Source organism: Elaeis guineensis, chromosome 5 (assembly GCF_000442705.2).
Source record: "Elaeis guineensis isolate ETL-2024a chromosome 5, EG11, whole genome shotgun sequence".
NCBI classification, from domain to species: Eukaryota; Viridiplantae; Streptophyta; class Magnoliopsida; order Arecales; family Arecaceae; genus Elaeis; species Elaeis guineensis.
The window spans coordinates 39,337,869-39,361,840 of NC_025997.2; the positions used below are offsets into that span (position 1 = coordinate 39,337,869).

General features: G+C 37.1%; 1 pseudogene; it reads left to right on the forward strand.

Moving 5' to 3' along the window:
• The window catches only part of LOC140857993 (probable protein phosphatase 2C 47), a 32,534-nt pseudogene that overhangs the window by 6,645 nt on the left and 1,917 nt on the right, over positions 1-23,972 (forward strand).

Sequence of the window (23,972 nt, forward strand, 5' to 3'; positions counted from 1 at the left end):
GTTGACTCAAGAGAAAATTCTCGAAGTCAGTGATTGTGAATCACTTCCAACTGTGAGTCCTGTCTTCTTGATAAAATGACCAAGTCACCTTTTACTGAAAAAGGTGAGAGAGCTACTGAGCTCTTGGGCCTAGTACATATTGATGTATGTGGACCCATGAGCACAAGTGCTAGAGATGAATATTTCTACTTTATCACTTTCACGGATGATCTATCTAGATATGGATATGTCTATCTGATGAAACATAAGTTAGATTCATTTGAAATGTTCAAACGATCTGAAGTGAAGTAGAAAAATAAACTGGGAAGAGTATTAAAACTCTTTGATCTGTTCGAGAAGGAAAATACCTTTCTGATGAGTTTCTCATATATCTAGGAGAGAATAGAATTCTCTCTCAATGGACTCCTCTAAGAACACCACAACATAATGGTGTGTCTCAAAGGAGAAATCAGACTCTGTTAGATATGGTCCGATCCATGATGGATTTTGCCAGCTTGCCAATATCCTTCTGGGGATATGCACTCGAATCGGCCTGTTATATATTAAATAAGATTCCAAGTAAGTCTGTAATTAAGACTCCATATGAGATATGGACAGGGCGTAAGCCAGTACTTTCACATCTTAAGGTCTGAGGGTGCCTGGTCTATGTCAAATGGTTAGTTATAGATAAACTTGGACCTCAGTCTGACAAATGCACATTCATAGGGTACCCCAAAGAGACCAAAAGATATTTTTTCTACCATACTGATGAATAAAAGGTGTTCGTCAGCCTTAAGACAACCTTTTTAGAAAAGAAGTTCCTTGGTGAAGGAACCGTTGCCTCTAAGGTTGAACTTGATGAAGTTCAACAGGTAGAAAGATCGATACCAATAGCTGAACCTGAGTCAGATTTGATTAGATCAGATTCGGAGCCCAATGTACCTGCACCATTAAGGCGATCCGATAAAGTATTGCATTAGTCGAATAGATACTATAGTTTCTTGGTCCGGGACGGTGATCCCATCGAGCTCGATGAGAATGATGAGGATCTAATCACCTATATGGATGCAATGCAAAAATCTGATTCTGAGAAATGACTTGAAGTCATGAAATCTGAAATGGAATCCATGAAGATCAATGATGTATGGACATTGGTTGACCCACTTGAAGGGATTAAACCCATTGGGTGTAAATGGGTCTTCAAAAGGAAGAGGGATGCAGATGGAAAGGTGGAGACCTATAAAGTCCATCTGGTTACCAAGGGATATCGTCAACATTATGGTATTGACTATAATGAGACATTCTCTCCTATGACAATGCTCAAATCCATTCGGATAATGTTTGCAATAGTTGTCCATCTGAATTATGAGATCTGGTAGATAAATGTAAAGACAGCTTTCCTGAATGGAGAGCTGACCGAAGAGGTGTATATGATACAACCTGAGGAGTTTACATCCACAGATGAGTCCAAGATGTGCAAGCTTCAGAGATCCATTTATGGATTAAAGCAAGCTTCTCAGAGTTGGAACATGCATTTTGATAAGGTGATCAAAATGTATGGCTTCGTTAAGAATGGAGAAGAGCCCTGCATCTATAAATAGGCAAATGGTTCAGTTGTAGTATTTCTTGTCTTGTACATGGATGACATTCTCTTAATCAGAAATGACATCCCGACATTACAGGGAATAAAAGTTTGGTTATCATCGCATTTCTCCATGAAGGACTTGGGTGAAGCATCCTACATCCTAGGGATGAAGATTTATAGGGATAGATCTAAAAGGATGCTTGGATTATCCCAGTCCACGTACATAGATACTGTGCTAAAGAGGTTCAGCATGGAGAATTTCAAGAAGGGCTATCTATCGATAGGCCATGAAATTTCTCTCTCTAAGAAAGATTGTCCGATAACTCCTGAAGAGAGAGAGCGTATGAGTAGAGTCCCATATGCTTCGATCATGAGATCTATCATGTATGTCATGACATGTACAAGATCAGATGTGGCATACTCACTAGGAGTAGTGAGTAGATATCAATCTGATCTTGGAGAAAACCACTGGAAAGTGGTTAAAGCCATCCTCAAGTATTTAAGAAATTCTAAGGACCAATAGTTTGTTTATGGCGAGTCAGATCTGAAACTTGTGGGGTTCACATACTCTAGATTTCAATCTGATCATGATGACAGTAGAAGCATGTCGGATTACATCTTTACTCTGAATGGTGGAGCCATCTGCTAAAAGAGTTTCAAGCAGTATACTGTGGCAGACTTTGTTTGTGAGGCGGAGTACATCGCAGCATTGGATGCCGTGAAAGAAGCTGTGTGGTTGAGAAAATTCATCACCAAGCTCAGAGTAGCACCCTCCCTCGATGGTCCGATCCTGCTCTACTGCGACAGCACTGATGCCATTGCTCAGGCGAAGGAACCCAAAGCACACCAGTGGACGAAGCACATTTTGCGCCACTTCCATCTAGTCTGAGAGATCATGGATCGAGGTGACATTGACCTTCAGAAGATCGACGGAAAGGAGAACCTGACCGACCCCTTCACTAAAGCCCTGACGATAAAGGAGTTCAACAACCACAAGTCGAAGATGGGTATTAGATGAAGGAGGAAAAACTGCTTTTCCTCGTAGGATCTTCCAGATTTGATCAAATCTGGGATGGAATAATTTTTAAAAAAATTTATTCTACATATTTCAGATCTAATTCTCTAGATCTAATTTAATTATTTGATATTTAAAATCTAAAATTAAATCTAAATCTATGATGAAAGAAGAAGTACCTCAAGGGTAATCTGATTACCCTGTAGATGATCTCTGCACAGTTTGAGGTTCTGATGTAGCCATGCATGCATCTAGCCTTTACTAGTATCCACTCAGATAGGATCTAAAATATCTTATCCTCTCGAATCTATGCTCTAAAAATCAGATCTTTATCTGATTTGAAAGTACTTCAGAACTCCTTCTGAAGTTGGAGCAGCAGCCTGTCGAAGATGTCTTGCAGCCTTCTGTTCCAAGCATCACCATGCCTTGGATCTTTGCCAGATGGACGTCCAACTCTTTGGACATAAAGAGGGGAGAAGGAGAGCAGGGAAGATGTAGAGAAGAGGGGATGGGGCGATAGTTATTGGGTTTTTTGCATAAAATAATTTCTTCCACGAAACCCTAGGCACAGCAGGGTTTAATAGACCCTGTATGCTGCACAGTGCCACATCATTCAACCAATCAAAAAATTTCAATAAATTTTAGAAAAATTTTGATTGATGAAGTGATGTTATCTGATCACATCAGATAAGAATCTCACCCTCTCTCCTAAGTTGGCACCATCATTGGATAAGCTCAATCAAGGTGGCGCCAAAGAGTCCATGTTTATCAGGACTCTTTGGTTCTTATCCATTTGGGGCGCCCACTTTAATCCAATTGGGCTCATGCCATAATATGATTATGGCACTCAATTCAATTGGATTTTGGTATGTAGACACTCCACAAAAATCCTTCAATGAGTCCTCTTCAGTTTAAGACCCATATGTCAACTTTTGACAGATGTCCTAAAATGAAATTGGCAGATGCTAGAAATTAGCAGGTGTTGTCTTAAATTCATCTCATGAATTAAGACAAGCCTTTTCTGAGTAGGACAAGCTTTATTTAGACTGAGAGAAATCTTCTCAAGATTCTCTAGATGAGTCAAATCATATTTGGCTCAATAGAGATAGAAAAGATTACACGAGGAGAAAGTTAGGCTCAATCGTGTGCTAGCATGATTTTCTTGAACCTAATTGGATCTAATCCAAATCAATTGAGTTAGACCAATTGATGACATCCAGATCCTAACCTTTGTTTGTGTGACTCAGTTAGGTTCAATTCTGTATGATAATGAGACATGTCATGATCTCATCATCGACATCATTGAAACTCCTTTCGATGGACCAGAACTCTTCTGATTCAGACAATTAGAATGATCGATCATTAATATCATTCTAATTGCTTCCAAAATCTACCAGTGACACCTAGCAGTATGTGGTGGCAACCCATCAGAACTGAAGATGAACCTCTCAGTGCAGCTACCTGTGTGATTGAGTTCTTCTATTATGAGTCCCGACTGAATTAGGGTTAAGGTGAACTCGTCAAATCCAACATCAGTCATATGAGTTAATCGATCGATCCGAGTCTGATGTGAAATCCCAATGAAAAACTCTTTTTGATTATTTCACTCTGTCATGGCCATGGGCTTAAGGACTCGATCTTTCAATTATCATAGGACTACTCTCATCTATCAAGGTTGATAGATCCCATCTTGGTGAGATCTAGTTCCTACAATGAACATGCTACAGCCAACATACACCTCAGGGTTCCGAATGGCTAGGAGATCGAGTTATGGTGTAGTCAAACTATAACACACTCAAGATGAACTGTTGATGCACCTCAGGTCAAAGAACTAGATATACAACTGCAGCATCGAGCTAGTCATCGATGATAAGGTAGACTTCCTTATGATTGCTCGAGGTGGTCACACTCAGTACTCTCATTCTCAATGAATACCTGGACTCTCGCTTCGATGTCTCCACACCGTAGATTCAAGATACATCTATCCTAAGAAAGCGATCGTACACCAACCTTCCGGATCGATCACCATCCTCGTGATGATCCTATGGTCAGGAGTTGTTTATAAGTTAGTTATGTAAATTCATGCCTTAAATTTTCAACTCTTGAAAATATGAATTTACATTCCTACTAACTCAAAAGATGTATCACAGACACAATGTATACAATGTGATAGAAGAATAACCCTTTTATTCATTTATAGTCAAAATTATAAATTTGTCCTTAGATCTGTACAGGAATGTGTCAGCCAATCTGGCATCTAGGGCACACATCTAACAAACTCCCACTTGACCTAATACCAATTGGCTACATATCTAAGTCCCATCTTCTCAAGGTGGGCTTCGATCTTCTGTTGGCCCAATGGCTTAGTCAGCGGGTCTGCCACATTATCTATGGAGTTGACTCTCTTGACCTCGACATAACCCTTTTCGAGGTAATCACGGATCAAATGGAATCACCGCTCGATGTGCTTGGACTTCTGGTGAGATCTTGGCTCCTTAGCTAGGGCTATGGTGTCATTATTGTCACAGTAAAGAGGTATGGCATCTGATGACATCACTCCAAGCTCTACGATAAATTTCTTATACCAGAATGCCTCCTTCGCTGCTTCCGATGCAGCAATATACTCTGCCTCTATGGTGGAATCAACAATCACCATCTGCTTGGAACTCTTCCAGCTGACTGCACCACCATTGCAAATGAACAGACTACCAGATGTCGACTTTCGATCATCTATATCAGACATAAAGTCTGAGTCTGTATATCCCTGAATCTGGAGTTCTCCATTCCCAAAGACTAGAAACATATCCTTAGTCCTTCTCAAGTACTTAAAGATACATTTCATAGAAGTCCAGTACTCTTCGCCTGGATTTGACTGATATCTGCTTGTGACACTCACAGCATGGGCTATATCAAGTCGTGTACATAGCATGGCATATATGAGGCTCCCTATTGTCGAAGCATAAGGGATCTTGCTCATGCGTTCAATCTCCTCAGATGTGCTAGGGCACATCTTCTTGGAGAGATGAATGCCATGTCTAAAAGGTAATAAACCTCTTTTGGAGTTTTCCATGCTAAACCTTTTTAGCACCTCCTCTATGTACATCTTCTGTGAAAGTCCGAGCATCCTATTTAGTCTATCTCTATAGATCTTAATACCCAGTATAAAGGATGCCTCTCCTAGATCTTTCATAGAGAACTCCTTAGACAACCATACTTTGATTGAGGTCAACATGAGAATGTCATTCCTAATGGAGGATGTCATCTACGTACAATACGAGGAAGACAACTGCGCTCCCACTGATCTTTTTGAACACACATGGTTCCTCCTCATTCTTGATGAAACTAAATATTTTGATGACATCATTGAAATGAGTATTCCAACTCCGAGATACTTGCTTAAGTCCATAAATGGACCTTTGCAGCTTGCAGATCTTGTGATCATCATCACTGGATGTGAAACCAAACGGCTGTTCTATATAGATATCTTCCTCAAGATGTCCATTTAAGAACATCATTTTTACGTCCATCTGTCATATTTCATAATCGAAATAGGCTGCAACAGCAAGCAATGTGCAAATGGATTTTAGCATGACTACGGACGAAAAGGTATCTTGATAGTCAATGCCTTTACGCTGACTATAACCTTTCGCTACGAGCCTAACCTTGAATGTCTCCACATTCTCATCTGCACCTATCTTTCTCTTGAAGATTCATTTACACCCAATAGGTATAATACCTTCAGGTGGATCTACCAAGGTCCAGATTTGGTTTGAGTGCATCGAGTCAATTTCTGATCTTATTGCCTCTAACCATTTCTCAGAGTCGATATCTGATATCGTCTCGTCATAGGTCTTGGGATCATCACCATGAGCCCCATTTTTCGTGAGGAACATTTTCTCTACTTCCTCTTGTATGGTACCTAAGTACCTTTCAGGAGGACGAAAAACCCTAGTCGATCTACGAGGTGGAAGAGATTGTGTTGGGACTGATTCTGATTGATTAGGTTCCTCAGGTTCTTGAGCTTGTTGCTCTTGGGAGACATTCTCCTTGAGCTTAACTATTCTTCCGATGCCACCATCTTGAATAAACTATTTTTTAAGAAAAATAGTATTTTGACTCACAATCACATTGTGGTCTTCCGGAATATAGAAATAGTATCCTAATGACTCTTTAGGATATCCTATGAATCGAGCTCTAAAAGACCTGAACTCTAACTTGTCCGCCTGCTGTCTCTTGACATGAGCTGGACAACCCCAAATTCTGAGATGATTCAGAATTGGCTTCTTACCATGCCATATCTCATATGGTGTGGTAGGAACGATTTTAGAGGAAATCCTATTCAATACATAAATTGCTGTCATGAGACAATGTCCCCAAAGAAATTCAGGGAAGTCCGTGAAGCTCATCATGGAATGGACCATATCTAATAGGGTCCAATTTCTCTGTTCTAAAACCCCATTGAGTTGAGGCATTCCAGGTGGTGTCTATTGAGAGACTATGCCATTGTCCTTAAGATAGTCTAGAAACTCTCGACTAAGGTATTCACCTCCTCGATCTGATCGAAGAACCTTAATGGACTTTCCTGTTTGTTTTTCTACTTTATGTTTGAATTCTTTGAATCTTTCAAAAGCTTCAGACTTGTGTTTCATTAGAAACATATATCCGTACCTAGACATATCATCGATAAAGGTAATGAAGTAGACATAGTTGCCTCTAGCCGGCACATCAAATGGACCGCACACATCCGTATGTACTAGGGCAAGTAGGTCTGTGGCCCTTTCTCCATATCCCACAAAAGGAAGCTAGGTCATTTTACCTTGAAAGTATGATTCACAAACTGGATATGACTCGAAAGTCAATGGACTCAATAGCCTGAATTTCTCCAATTTGTTAACCCTGTCTTCCGCTATATGACCTAGCCTTAGGTGCCACAGATACTTATCATTTAGACTATCTCTAGGCCTTTTAATTCCTATGGCATTCATATTTTGCTCAATATTAAATACAGATACATCAATATATAGCTGATAGAGACCGTTAATAAGAAAACCATCTTCAACTTTATTATTTTCATAAAAAATATTACAATGGTCCTTATAAAAGCTAATCACATAGCCTTCTTGTGCTAAACATGAAACAGAAATCAAATTTCTGCTTGCTGTAGGCACATAATAACAGTCTCTTAAAATTAAATCTAATCCTAACGGTAATCGCAGAGGGTAGGTTCCCACGGCCACAGCAGCAACTCTTGCTCCATTCTCGATGCATAGGATCATCTTCCTATCCCTCAGCCTCCTGCTCTCCTCAAGACCCTGCATAGAAGTACACAAATGAGTACTAGAACCAGAGTCAAGCACTCAACTGGATGCAGAAGAAACCGTAAGATTAGACTCTAAAATGAGCATACCTCCAGAAGGACCATCCTTCTTGTTCTTTAGGGTGGTCAGGTACTGAGGACAGTTCCGCTTCCTCTTCTTCCCATCCACCTTCTGCTTCTTCGCAAACCTCTTTTTCTTTCTAAAAGACTTTTTCTTAGAAGAAGTCCGCTCCACAGTAAGAACTGAGCCTTTTGAACCCTTCATAGGAAGCTCAGCCGTAACCAGTATATTCATTAACTCGGCCAAGGTACACTGCATCTTATGCATATGGAAGTTCATGATGAACTGACCATATGCATCGGACTAGGACTGAAGGATCACATCAATCTGAAAATTCTTGTCTAAGATGATACTGAGCTTCTCAAGCTCCTCAAGATCCTTGATCATTATCAAACAATGATCTTGGACTGACTGCCCATCACGCATCTTGGCCTTAAAAAGTCTTTGACAGACTTGATACTTGGCCGCGCGACTCTGTTCACCAAACAACTCTTGCAGGTGAGCCAACATTTGGTGGGTAGTCAAAATATTCTCATGTTGGTGCTGCAAGTCATCAGACATTGCACCCAACCTGTAGTACCTTGCTTTGTTATCATCATCCGTCCATTTTTTCAGAGATGCTCTCTGTTCAGCAGTCGGACGTGCTGGTATAGCAGGTGGGTCCTAGTCCAAGACATGAGTCAATTTTTTGAAACCCAGAATAATTCTGTAGTTCCTCAACCAATCCTTCAAATTGGATCCAGTCAGTCTATAGGTGTCTAGAATTTTGGTCACGGGGTTTGAGGCAGACATGTTTCCTATAGAGAGTCAAAAGTTTCTAGTTAGATTTTATAATCAGACTCAATCAATTTATTTAGAATTTTTATTTTTAAACAAATTAGGCTCCCACTATTTTCTCAGATCCCTACACTCCCTTGATAGAGATGTGAAAATCTCCGTGATCAGTGATTTCTAGTGGGTGGTGCGGTCTCACCGACTGGCTCATCACCTCACCTAACAGTCATTGATGATGGGTCAACCGATGAGTGGATAACTCTTGTCCAATGATTCTCTAATCATGGTGCACCCAAAACTTGATCTCTAATTCATGAAGCTCACCATGTCCAGGATATTGCTCCAATCCTTAGTTAAGTCAAACCCATCATTTGCACGAACTAGATTCCTGATTGGGTCTCTCACCGTATCCAAAATATTGAGCCCAACCCATCCTCTAATTCATAGCATCCAATGCCTAATGGACATGGTTGTATCTTTCCGGTGCAACTGAGCCACTGTAATCAACCGAGAACAATCAACCCTGAAAAAGACCCGCACATCCATAATGGTGGAAGACCTAGACTTAATATTTTCTTAGAAAGATTTATTTAGGTCTCATTAAACTTGACTTGACATAGTCATAACAATTATGACTAACCTAGTGGCATGGATTAGCTCGAATTGTTAGCCACCTCAAATCAAAACTGAGTCGACACATATGGCCAGGTAAGTGAGACCGGTGGGAGGGATATGCCATTACCTCGACAAGAATGCATTCGAGTCAAGTAGCTCCCAATTAAAAACCAGTTGGTCACATCTGCCCAACTTACCTTAGACACCAAATTGTCGAATCAGAACTAATTGGGTTAGCCTACAATCCAAGCTCTAACTACTGAGCCAAATTAGGTCTTAACTTGATCGAGTCACATCTAAATGTGATTCGATCTTGACCCAGACTTAATCCTATTAGGCTGGTCAATTAATAGCTTTCATGATCCCACCTAACCAACTCTTGATTCGGTTTGATCAACCGCTAGACCTAATTGAGCTACTCAAGCACGAACCTAATTTTATGAAAATGTCTTAGATCTGAAATTCTCAATTTTAGATCTAACTTAATTTCATAAGCTTAATTCATTAATTAAGTTTGGGTTCATAAATAAAGCATGTAAAATAAATTCTAGGGTTTCAGGATCTAGGATTTTGCAGAAAAGTAAGTTTTGATTTCTGATTAAGGTTGAACGCGTGGCACCCCTACACGTCATATGAACACCCCATTGAATGGAAAGAGAGGGTCTTAAAACTTTACTTTATTCTCATGACCGGACAGCCATAAGGAACACCTTAATCAGAAATATAAATTTAACTACAAAACTAGTTAGATCTAAATTAACATATCACATACACCTCAAATCAGTCTATATAATACATGCTTTGCATACATCTCATGTATCAAAAATTAATCTAATTAACATGCTTTCAGATCTGATACATCACATGTAATATCTAAAAAATAAAATTTAAATTGAACTATTCAAAATAAAAACTATTCTAGACAAGTTACTAGAACAATTCTACAACTAGTCTAGGCATGCAACAGATCAATTTTATGAAATAATTAAAATTTTATTTTTTATTTTCTAATCTGATTATAGTAATTATAATATCAAAAAAATAAAAAATAAATTATATTTAATTATTATTTTAATCTCATTAAAATATAAAACTTAAGACCATTCATGGATTCAACTAATCCTAGTCTAGTCATGCATCTTATGCATGTTAGATCTTCTTAGATTTAATTTTAAATATTTTAATTTTAGATCCTATCATATCTGATGTGATATTTAAAATTTTTTAATATCAGATAAATTAAAATTAAAATCAGATCTAAAATAGATCTGAAATAGAGCCAACAACCTGGCTCTAATACCACTTGAAGGAGGAAAAACCGCTTTTTCTCGTAGGATCTTCCAGATTTGGTCAAATCTGGGGCAGAATAATTTTAAAAAAAATTTATCCTATATATTTTAGATCTAATTCTTTAGATCTAATTTTATTATCTAATATTTAAAATCTAAAATTAAATCTAAATCTATGATGAAAGAAGAAGTACCTCAAGGGTAATCTGATTACCCTGTAGATGATCTCTGCACAGCCCGAGGTTCTGATGTAGCCACGTAAGCACCTGATCTCTACCAGTATCCACTTGAGTAGGATCTAGAATATCTTCTCCTCAAAAATCTATGCTCCAAAAATTAGATCTTTATCTGATTTGAAAGTACTTCAGAACTCCTTCTAAAGTTAGAGCAGCAGCCTGTCGAAGATATCCTGTAGCCTTCTGTTCCAGGCGTCACCACGCCTTGGATCTTTGCCAGATGGACGTCCAACTCTTTGGACATGAAGAGGGGAGGAAGGAGAGCAGGAAAGATATGGAGAAGAGGGGATGGGGCAGTAGCTATTGAGTTTTTTGCATAAAATAATTTCTTCCACAAAATCCTAGGCGCAACAGGGTTTATATAGACCCTATATGCTGCACAGTGCCACATCATTCAACCAATCAAAAAATTCCAATAAATTCTGGAAAAATTTTGATTGGTGGAGTGATGTTATTTGATCACATCAGATAAGAATCTCACCCTCTCTCCTAAGTTGGTGCCATCATTGGATAAGCTCAATCAAGGTGGCGCCAAAGAGTCCATGTTTATCAAGACTCTTTGGTTCTTATCCATTTGGGGCACCCACTTTAATCCAATTGGGCTCATGCCATAATCTGATTATGGCATCCAATTCAATTAGATTTTGGTATGTGGACACTCCATAAAAATTCTCCAATGAGCCCTCTTTAGTTTAAGACCCATATGTCAACTTTTGACAGATGTCCTAAAATGAAATTGGCAGGTACTAGAAATTAGCAGGTGTTATCTTAAATTCATCTCATGAATTAAGATAAGCTTTTTCTAAGTATGACAAACTTTATTTAGACTGAGAGAAACTTTCTCAAGATTCTCTGGATGAGTCAAATCATATTTGGCTCAGTAGAGACAGAAAAGATTACACGAGGAGAAAGTTAGGCTCAATCGTGTGCTAGCACGATTTTCTTGAACCTAATTGGATCTAATTCAAATCAATTGAGTTAGCCCAATTGATGATATCCAGATCCTAACCTTTATTTGTGTGATCCAGTTAGGTTCAATTCTGTATGGTAATGAGACATGTCATGATCTCATCATCGACATCATTGAAACTCCTTTCGATGGATTAGAACTCTTCTAATTCAGACAATTAGAATGATCGATCATCAATATCATTCTAATTGCTCTCAAAATTTATTAGTGACACCTAGCAGTATGTGATGGTAATCCATCAGAACTGAAGACGAACCTCTCGGTGCAGCTACCTGTGTGATTGAGTTCCTCTATCATGAGTCCCGACTGAATTAGGGTTAAGGTGAACTCGTCAAACCCAACATCAGTCATATGAGTTAATCGATCGATCCGAGTTTGATGTGAAACCCCAATGAAAAATACTTTTCGATTATTTCACTCTGCCATAGCCATGGGCTTAAGGACTCGATCTTTCAATTATCATAGGACTACTCCTCTCATCTACCGAGGTTGATAGATCCCATCTTGGTGCGATCTAGTTTCTACAATGAACATGCTACAGCCAACATACATCTCAGGGTTCCGAATGGCTAGGAGATTGAGTTATGGTATAGTCAAATTATAACACACTCAAGGTAAATTATCGATGCACCTCAGGTCAAAGAACTAGACACATAATTGCAGCATCGAGCTAGTCATCGACGAGAAGGTAGACTTCCTTATAACTGCTCGAGGTGGTTACACTCAGTACTCTCATTCTCAATGAATACCTGTATTCTCATTTTGGTGTCTCCACATCGTAGACTCAAGACACATCTATCCTAAGAAAGCGATCGTACACCAACCTTTCGGATCGATCACCATCCTCGTGATGATCCTATGGTCAGGAGCTGTTTATGAGTTAGTTATGTAAATTCATGTCTTAAATTTTCAACTCTTGAAAATATGAATTTATATTTCTACTAACTCAAAGGATGTATCATAGACACAATATACACAATGTGATAGAAGAATAACCCTTTTATTCATTTATAGTCAAAATTATAAATTTATCCTTAGATCTGTACAGGAATGTGTCAGCCGATCTGACATCTAGAGCACACATCTAACAAACTCCCACTTGACCTAATGCCAATTGGCTACATATCTAAGTCCCATCTTCTCAAGGTGAGCTTCGATCTTCTGTTGGCCCAATGGCTTAGTCAGTGGATCTGTCACATTATCTGTGGAGTTGACTCTCTTGATCTTGACATAACTCTTTGTGAGATAATCATGGATCAAATGGAATCGCCGCTCGATGTGCTTGGACTTCTGGTGAGACCTTGGCTCCTTAGCTAGGGCTATGGCGCCATTATTGTCACAGTAAAGAGGTATGGCATCTGATGATATCACTCCAAGCTCTGCGACAAATTTCTTATACCAGAATACCTCCTTCGCAGCTTCCGATGCAGCAATATACTCTGTCTCCATGATGGAATCAGCAATCACCGTCTGCTTGGAACTCTTCCAGCTGACTGCACCACCATTGCAAATGAACAGACTACCAGATGTCGACTTTCGATCATCTATATCAGACATAAAGTCTGAGTCTATATATCCCTGAATCTGGAGTTCTCCATTCCCAAAGACTAAAAATATATCCTTAGTTCTTCTCAAGTACTTAAGGATACATTTCATAGAAGTCCAGTGCTCTTCATCTGGATTCGACTGATATCTGCTTGTGACACTCACAGCATGGGCTATATCAGGTCGTATACATAGCATGGCATATATGAGGCTTTCTATTGCCGAAGCATATGGGATCTTGCTCATGCGTTCAATCTCCTCAGGTGTGCTAAGGCACATCTTCTTGGAGAGATGAATGCCATGTCTAAAAAGTAATAAACCTCTTTTGGAGTTTTTCATGCTAAACCTTTTTAGCACCTCCTCTATGTACATCTTCTGTGAAAGTCCGAGCATCCTATTTGGTCTATCTATATAGACCTTAATATCCAGTATAAAGGATGCCTCTCCTAGATCTTTCATAGAGAACTCCTTAGACAACCATACTTTGACTGAGGTCAACATGAGAATGTCATTTCCAATTAGGAGGATGTCATCTACATACAATACGAGGAAGACAACGGCGCTCCCACTGACCTTTTTGAACACACATGGTTCCTCCTCATTCTTGATGAAACCAAATATTTTGATGACATTGTTGAAACGAGTATTCCAACTCCAAGATACTTGCTTAAGTCCATAAATGGACCTTTGCAACTTGCAGATCTTGTGATCATCATCACTGGATGTGAAACCAAGCGGCTGTTCCATATAGATATCTTCCTCAACATGTCCATTTAAGAATGCCATTTTCACGTCCATCTATCATATTTCATAATTGAAATAGGCTGCAATAGCAAGCAATGTGCGGATGAATTTTAGCATGGCTACGGGCAAAAAAATTCTTGATAGTCAATGCCTTCACGCTGACTATAACCTTTCGCTACGAGCCTAGCCTTGAATGTCTCCACATTCCCTTCTGCACCTATCTTTCTCTTGAAGATTTATTTACACCCAATAGGTACAATACCTTCAGGTGGATCTACCAAGGTCCAGACTTGGTTTGAGTGCATCGAGTCAATTTCTGATCTCATTGCCTCTAACCATTTTTCAGAGTCAATATCTGATATCGCCTCGTCATAGGTCTTGGGATCATCACCATGAGCCCCATTTTTTGTGAAAAATATTTCCTCTACTTCCTCTTGTATGGTACCTAAGTACCTTTCAGGAGGACGAAAAACTCTAGTCGATCTATGAGGTGGGAGAGGTTGTATTGGGACTGGTTCTGATTGATTAGGTTTCTCAGGTCCTTGAGCTCATTGCTCTTGGGACACATTCTCCTTGAGCTTAACTATTCTTCCGATGCCACCATCTTGAATAAACTATTTTTTAAGAAAAATAGTATTTTGACTCACAATCACATTGTGGTCTTTCGGAATATAGAAATAGTATCCTAATGACTCTTTAGAATATCCTATGAATCGAGCTCTAAAAGATCTGAACTCTAACTTGTCCGCTTGCTGTCTCTTGACATGAGCTGGACAACCCCAAATTCTGAGATGATTCAGACTTGACTTCTTACCATGCCATATCTCATATGGTGTGGTAGGAAAGGTTTTAGAGGGAACCCTATTCAATACATAAATTGCTGTCATGAGACAATGTCCCCAAAGAAATTCGGAGAGATCCGTGAAGCTCATCATGGAACGGACCATATCTAATAGGGTCCGATTTCTCCGTTCTGAAACCCTATTGAGTTGAGGCGTTTCAGGTGGAGTCCATTGAGAGACTATGCCATTATCCTTAAGATAGTCTAAAAACTTCTGACTAAGGTATTCACCTCCTCGATCTGATCGAAACCCTAACCCTCCTCCCTAAATATCAATCATACTTATTCTGGTGGAACCTTGAGCAAGATACCACCGTCGCTGCCGCTGTCTCCGCCACTACCGCCATCTCCTATAAGGTCCCTTCTCCTCCTTTTTCTTTCGGTCCATGGGTGGCTGCCATGGCTTAAAGGACAGTGCCATTTTTCCTCTTTTCTTCTCGAATACCCGATCATCGTCAGCCAGATTTGCCCTTGGGCACCGTTGCACCACCATCATCGATTGATCCAGCTACCTGGCAGCCGACCCACCCTTTGGTCATCCTAAAACTCGAGAGATTTTGGGTTCGGCTAAGAGAGGGAAGAAAGGAAAGAGAGAGAGAGAGAGGGAAAAGAGGAAGAAAGGGAAGAGAGAAAGGGATTTAATTCCTTTGGGTGAACCTAATATTGGACTCAATCTAATTAAGTCTGGGTCAACATGATTTACATGGATTTGACTCAAGAATTGACCCAAATCTAGATCCAGACTTGGGCCAGATTGAAATTCTTTCTAATTCATCTTAATTTATCTTAAATTAAGAATTAATAAAATTTGTTATCCATTTGTACTAGAGCCTTTATCTTCGGACGAATATCGGATCTAGGGATCAGACTACGAAGGTCATAGAATTTTGGATCTGATCAATGATAAGTTTCTTCTTATCTCTGGATTTATTTATATATATATATTTATGTGTTTAAAAATTAGATTTTGTATATAAAATATTTAAAAATTATTAAATTTTAAAATTATGTATTTAATTATGAAAAGTAATTTAGAAAAATTAGATCAAGCATAATGTCACTTTTGCATGATACAAATTTTTGGAAAGAAATGATTTTCTCATATTAATATTGCATTATCTCTAGAAAGAAAATTATATATGTTTATCGATGCATAAAATTTTAAATAAAAATTATTTTATTACTTTTTGGATTATATGAAAATTGAGTTGATACTGTTATAAAAATAAGTATCATTATTTATGAAAAATTAGTTATGAAAAAATTATGAGAAAAACTCTCTAGTTAGACTATGATCTGGATCTAGTCAACGGGACTGATCGTTGGCCACACGTCAGAAATATATTTCTTTTGGAACTAGCCAGTTAGGACTGATCGCTAACAAAACTTATCCTTCTGGGCCTAGCCAGTCAGAGTTGATCACTGGTACATGTTGATGCATTCGTATATTTGTTTCTCAGAACTAATCTCTTTGCCTTGTCACAGGACAAATCGTCACTATGTGAATTAGATCTAGTTTTCTCCTGGTACATGTCGAAGGATTGGGTGTTCTGTATTTTAGGAGTTAGTCTCTTTTAGGCCTTATCACAAGGTTGATCATGGCCGTAGTCAACAAAGACTGAGAAAAAATTTTAAATCTTACTGTTATATATGGTATGTCTTAAAAAATTAAAATTATATTGGTATTTGCATCTATTATTATATATTTGAAAAAAAAAATTTAATTATGCTTGATCCCTCAGAATATTGATAACTTAATAACCTCATAAAGCTCATTCCCTCTTTTTATTTTTTTTCTAAATCCAAAAGATTCTATAGGGCTGAAGATCAAATAGTGAGGAGTATAGGATTATGTATTGATAAAAAGATGGACCTTACATATTCTTTAGGACCTTGCCCTAGAAAATGTGCAGCCATCATGTGCCCAATCCAGATGCTAGATTTGGGACATGACAGAGTGATATCAGAGCTTAGGTTAAAGATTATGAAAATTTAGATTAGTAAGAGTAGGGTAGAATTAAGATCTTGATTGATTATCTCAAAATAATTATAAATATTTAAAGTCAATTAAATTGTTACATAATGTCTAAGTTTCTCTTATAGATATAAATTATGATCCAATGATAACAAAATCTTTGCTCAAATTTTATCTATGATCATTAAGAAATTTTAGAAAATATTAATCAGAGTTGCATAGTGGTAGTGTGGTGGTTGAATCATTTAAAATTGATCAAAAATATTAATTGTGGTTTGAAATATAATAGAAGGTATGATAGTGCTAAAGATAGTTTTAACCATCTTATATCTAAGGCTAGTTGATTGTTAATTGAATCTGACCTATTTACTATGATTGTTAATTGAATTTGATTTATTCACTACTGTTACAGTGGTTACTGTGAGTATCTCAGATCAGCATTTCGAGTAGAGCACAGCTCAGATCTTTAAGTTATTATCGAGATCACTGACAAGCCATGTTGAGCCATATGCAGAGTAGAGCTACTTATATCTGATCCGCTACGTGGTCTGCCCAGTGCACTCCGTTGCCTCTACGGGCTAATGCCTTAGTACATAGGCTATTCCTATTATCATAGCCGACTCACTTCACAATGTGCGTGACAGCTGTCCACCTCGAGTGGATGGACTCAGACGTAACCAACTCTCTTAATCTTACGGGAGCAATTGAAGGCTGAAATATCTTGTCTGTAATGGCATATTCAATGGATCTATAATCTCAAGATTGTATGATCTCACAGCTGTTCGACCAGCTATTCAATAGCCTTCTATATAAGCAACTAAAACAGAATATTCAAATTCTATCTTGATAAGTTTGTTGTCGTATTTATTGATGATATCATGATATATTTAAGAAGCAAATTGGAGCATGAAGAATATTTACGGTGTATACTACAAATATTGAAGAAAGAAAAGCTTTATGCCAAATTAAAGAAGTGTGAATTTTGGTTGGACAAAATAGTCTTTTTAGGATACATCGTATCTAAAGATGAAATTTCTGTGGATCCAACAAAAGTGGAAGCTGTGATGCAGTGGAACAGACCTACAAATATTTTCAAGATTCGGAGCTTTCTGGGAATGGCAGATTATTACAGATGATTTGTAGAAGGATTCTCCCGCATAGCTGCACCTTTGACTCGTCTTACTTAGAAAGGGGTTAAATTCAAGTGGACCGAGTATTGTGAACAGAGTTTTCAAGAGTTAAAACAACGATTAGTTTCAACCCCTATCCTTACTATACCAATAGAAAATGAAGGATTCACAATATATAGTGATGCATCTAAAAAGGGACTTAGCTGTGTATTGATGCAATATGGTAAGGTAGTGGCTTACGTCTCAAGACAATTGAAACCATATGAACAGAATTATCCGACACATGATTTAGAGTTAGCTGCAATGATTTTTGTCCTAAAAATTTGAAGACATCATTTATACGGTGCGCAGTGTGAAGTGTTTACTGATCATAAGAGTTTGAAGTATATTTTTACACAGAAGGAATTAAACATGAGATAGAGAAGGTGGTTAGAACTGTTGAAAGATTATGATTTAACAATTCATTATCATCTCGAAAAAGCTAATGTTGTCGCTGATGCCCTTAGTAGAAAATCTATGAAAAATTTAGCTATTTTAATCACGCATCAAAGTCAATTATTGAAGGATATAAGAAAACTGAAATTAGACATTTAAGTATATGACTCAACAGTACGATTAGCCAACATGAGGTTCAGCCAACACTCATTGAAAGAATTATAGTCGTCCAGAATGATGATCCACAATTAACGAAAATAAGGGATTCAGTGAAAGCGGATGTTCAATTTGAATTCAAGATACATGATGATGGTTCGTTAAGGTTCAAAAATAGAATTTACATACCCAATGATTCAGTACTCAAACAAGAAATACTTTAGGAAGCCCATCAGACCGGTTATACAGTTCATCCGGGAGACACTAAGATGTATAGAGACTTAAAGAAAATGTATTAGTGGAATAATATGAAAAGAGAGATCGCTCAATTTGTGGCTTAATGTTTGGTGTGTCAGCAAGTTAAATATGAACATCAGAGACCTGTAGGACTACTTCAACCTCTCGATATTCCAATATGGAAGTGGGAACATATCACTATGGATTTTATAACTGGACTACCTAAGTCTCCAAGTAAAAATGATGCAGCCTGGGTGATTGTGGATCGATTGACAAAGTCTGCACACTTTCTACCAATTAGAGTTGGATTCACTTTGGAAAGACTAGCAAAATTATATATGAAAGAAATTGTAAGGCTACATGAAATTTCAGTGACCATTGTATTAGATCGAGATACCAGATTTGTATCATAGTTTTGGAAGAGCTTACATAGGGCATTAGAAATAAAATTGAACTTTAGTACAGTCTTTCATCCACAGACTGATGGCCAGTTAGAGAGAACTATTCAGATCTTAGAAGATATATTGAGAACTTATATTTTGGATATAAAAAGTTCATGGGATAAGCATCTACCTTTGATGGAGTTTGCTTATAATAATAGTTATCAGGCTAGCATTGGTATGGCACCTTATGAAGCATTATATAATAGAAGATGTCGATCACCGATTTACTGGGATGATGTTGGTGAGTGAAGAATATTGGATCCCGAACTTATTTAACAAGCAGTTGAGAAGATTTAATTAATCAAAGAATGACTTCGGATAGTACAAAGCAGACAAAAAAGTTATACAGATAACAAGAGACGAAAATTAAAATTTCAAATTGGCGACCATGTATTTCTCAAACTGTCTCCTTCAAAAAGAATCTCAAGATTTAGCATTCGTGGAAAATTGAATTGTAGATATGTGGGTCCATTTGAGATTTTGAAAAAAATTGATAAGGTGGCTTATAGACTTGCTTTACCGCCTTCACTTGCCGGAGTACATGATGTTTTTCATGTTTTTATGTTGAAAAAATATTTACTAGATCCAAGTCACATCGTGGAACTTGAACCATTGCAAGCTAGAAAGGATCTATCATATGAAGAATATCCTATACGGATCGTGGATCGTAAAGAACAAGTGCTGAGATGTCGTAATATTCTTCATGTCAAGGTACAGTGCAGTCGACATTCGGAAAGAGAAGCTACTTGGGAACTAGAGGAAAAAGTAAAGCAAAAATATCCCCAGCTCTTCGAGACCACAGGTATAAAAAATTTCGAGGACAAAATTTCTTTTAGGGGTGAAGAATATTATAACCCAAGCTTAAAGCCCATTAAACCCAAGCCCAATTGAAAAAAAAAAGGTAAATCGAGAAGAAGACTCCCGATAGGAGTCTTCTTCTCCGATGAACCGCGATGGATTGGGAGTCCTAGGACCACCAGAGGTCCTAGGGCTCTCTATAAAAAGGCTTTCCCCTTCCTAAGAACCCCCCCCCATCAGTCTTCCTCCCTCGCTTCCTCCCTGATTTCTCTGATTGAAGCCGCGGCCCTTGATTCGTGCTCTCCGTGATTTCTCACCGACGGGATCACCAGAGACTGAGGTAAGCCCTTCTTCCTCTTCCTCTTTCCTCTCTCCTTCTTTCCGTGCCTCTGTGCACAACCACCGATGACGCGTGTCGTCAAATTTCATCGGAGAAGGGACCCCCTGTTTGGTCTTTTTTTCTCTTTGATTTTCCGACGCCGGCGATCACTACCGACCGCCGGCTTTGGCCTCTCCGAACTTGAGAGGGTTGCCCCCCTATCATCGGCCTTCATCGTGCCGACTTCGATCCGGACGGCTGGTCAAAGGGAGGGACCTGTCGGTCCCCTATTTTGGCCAGGGAAGACCCCGAAAAAAAAAAAAAGAAAAGAAAAGAAAAAGGAAGCAAAAAGAAAAAGAGAAAAAGAAAAGAAAAAGGAAGGAAAAAGAAAAAGAGAAAAAAAAGAAAAGAAAAGAAAAAAGAAGGAAAAAGAAAAAAAAAGGGGGAGAGAGAGAAAGAGAAGGAGAGAGACTTTCTCTCTCTGCTCTCTCTCTTGGATTTTTTTTAGGATTAATGGATTTAAAAAAATAATAATATAATTAATAAATAAATATAATAATAGTAATAATAATAATAATAATAATAGAAATACAAGAAGAATTTTTATGGATCAATCCAAAATCTTGGACGCTGTCATCTAGTCAATCCATATGAAGACATTAGATTTTAGAAATTTTTATTTTTTTTAATTTGATAAAATTTTGATCAAAAATATGATATTTGACATACCAGATTTAGAGAAGGATTTTCAAAATTTTTAGGATTCCTAGTTTAGATTTTCTTTTGAGGTAAGTAATATTTTACTTTTATTAAATTTATCTGATAAATTATAAATTTAAATTATATTAATTTCATGGCATGCTTGTGATTGAAAATATTTATTGAAATTAATTATGATTGAAAATAATTATTGAAAATTATTTATGATTGAAGATATTTGTTGAAAATTTTTATGATGATGTATGATCATAAAGAATGATATGATTGATTTACTCGAATATCACTTATTTATATTATTATTGAAATAATATATGAATTGAAAGATGATATGAGTTGACAACCTAGCTATGTAAAAGACCCCACCAATGGGGGCATATACGTTAGCAAATGATTTATCTTGAGGATTTATGTCGCCAGTGAAACCAGCGATATATCGCCAGAGAGACCAGCGATAAACCGTAGCGGTTCCGAAGGACTTTGCTGTCAGATGATTCACAGCCTACCGCAAGAAGATATGCGGTATTATGACCCTGCCACAGAAAAAATATGGTCATAGTTCGTGGTTGGTAAGAAGAATGTAAGAATTTGATGAATTTAAGATGATAAGCATAATTTGAAATTATGATGAATTAAAATTTTATACATGATTGATAGTGTGATGAATTAAATTATGAATTCATGAATTTACATATTGATTTTGTATTTTTCAGTAAATCGATATGTACAATATTATTGCCTGATTTATTCAGATAAAGGTATACACTGCTTACTGAGCTATTTAGCTCATGATGAGTTTTATATTTTTCTTTACAAATCCAGAAAATTAGCATGATGCGGGATTTCGGTTGGAAGAGCGAATAGAGATGGAGTTAGCTCATTTGATTTAGGATTTTCTCAGAATTGATGTAAGATTTTTATTTTAAGTGTTGACTTTATCAGATAATTATTTTTTTTTCTTTTCTTTTGACACTGAGTTTTGATTTGTTATTTGAACTAAGATTTGACCATAAAAAAAAAATTAAAATTTATTTAACTTTATGTGTATGATATTATGATGAGATGTCTTGCATGCTTGTGGAAAAAAATCTCTTATGAGTATACGGTGATTGTCATGATCTTTGACTCACAATCTCAGATCGAGGACGTATCCATCACTGGACCCTGTGTGCCCCTTGCTTCTTTATGGCGCCACGGCATATTTTTTTCTCCAGTAATATTCTCTGCTCCTCTTTATTTTTGCAGCCGATACGTGGACTTTATAAGCGTGGCGTGCTATCCATCATTCACCATTCCTCACCAAGAGAAATTAATTCATACACAAACATTCAGGGCAAATCTTCTCAAGCTTTAGGACACGGCTGAACGTTAGATTGAATATCAATACTTTATATATATGATTTAATTATTTTATTTTATTTTTTTTGGCGCACATGTGCATGTGTGGGTGTGTTTTGGTCTTTTTGGGTTGGGGTGCATCCATCTCGAGAGTCTTAACCGGGTGGGAGGCTTGGAATGGCTGAATATTGTTGAGCCCATTGGTGGATATCGGAGAGATAAATTTTAAATCAAAATAAATTTTAATTTTAAATTTTAAATTTATTTTAAATTTTATAGAATATTATTTAATGAATGGAATCGAATATTCAAAATAAGTTGTATGACTATCATTATCGGGCCCATTAAAGTATCAAATCGAATATTCAAAAAAAATATCTGACTATTATTATTGAGCCCCTTGTTTAAGGTTAGCTCATTGCATTTTTAGATCTATATATATTTTAACATAATTTTTTTATTAAATTTTGAGAATTTAAATGCAAACATATAAAATATCTTGATTTATAATGTGCGGATGAAAAAATATAAAAAAATTTAAAAAATAAAGTAGATTGTAATATATAGAATTGAAAATTTTATCAAAGTTCTAAATATAAAATATATAAAATTTTTTATTGTAGAATACAAATATACGAACAACATAAATGCATGCCATAAAAATTATTTAATAAGAATAAAAAATAAATAAATTATTTACAATAAAATAGATAAATAAAATGAAATATTATTTAAAAAAATTATATCCTATGCATCGTATGGATTTATAAGCTAGTAAATAAATAAAGGGCAACAAATCCTACTTTCGTCCATTAATTTCTATTTTGAATGTGAATTTTCAGAAGTCTAAAAAATGATGCAGTTTTTCTTACAAACAAGTATAAGATATGATGCAGAAGATATATAATATATGTAAGGTAAACTATTACTCGTACCCGTACGATACTTATATTAGGGCGGGATAAGTAAGTAGAGTTTTGGGGCAGGCTAGCAGGATAAAGTGGGCAGAGTTAGATAGGGCAGGTTAGACGAATCAGTTCACATAAAGCTATAAAGATCAATTTTTTAGCATACAAACTAATTTTTTTCTCCTTGGAGAGGAAATTTGTACAAAGTTATACATCCGGTCGGGATTTGTGAGAAGTTTATCATTACCTATGCTTGTTTGGGATTTTCTGCAAGCATGTAAAAACTATTCCATTAGGATCGAGTTTCATTAGGTACCCAATGGGAAGAGTAAATTGTTACCCCTATAGTTGGATTCACTTCACTATGCATGTGGCTTGCACACATCATACATGTAATAGTAGGTACTTTGTCCAAATAAATAGATAAGATTGTCTAAGGTAAAAATCACACAAAAAATAAGTCCTTGAAATAGGGAAGCAAATGTGCTGGCTAGTTGACTAAATTTCACATTGCTTGGGTCAAACTGATATGCCAGACCTACTCA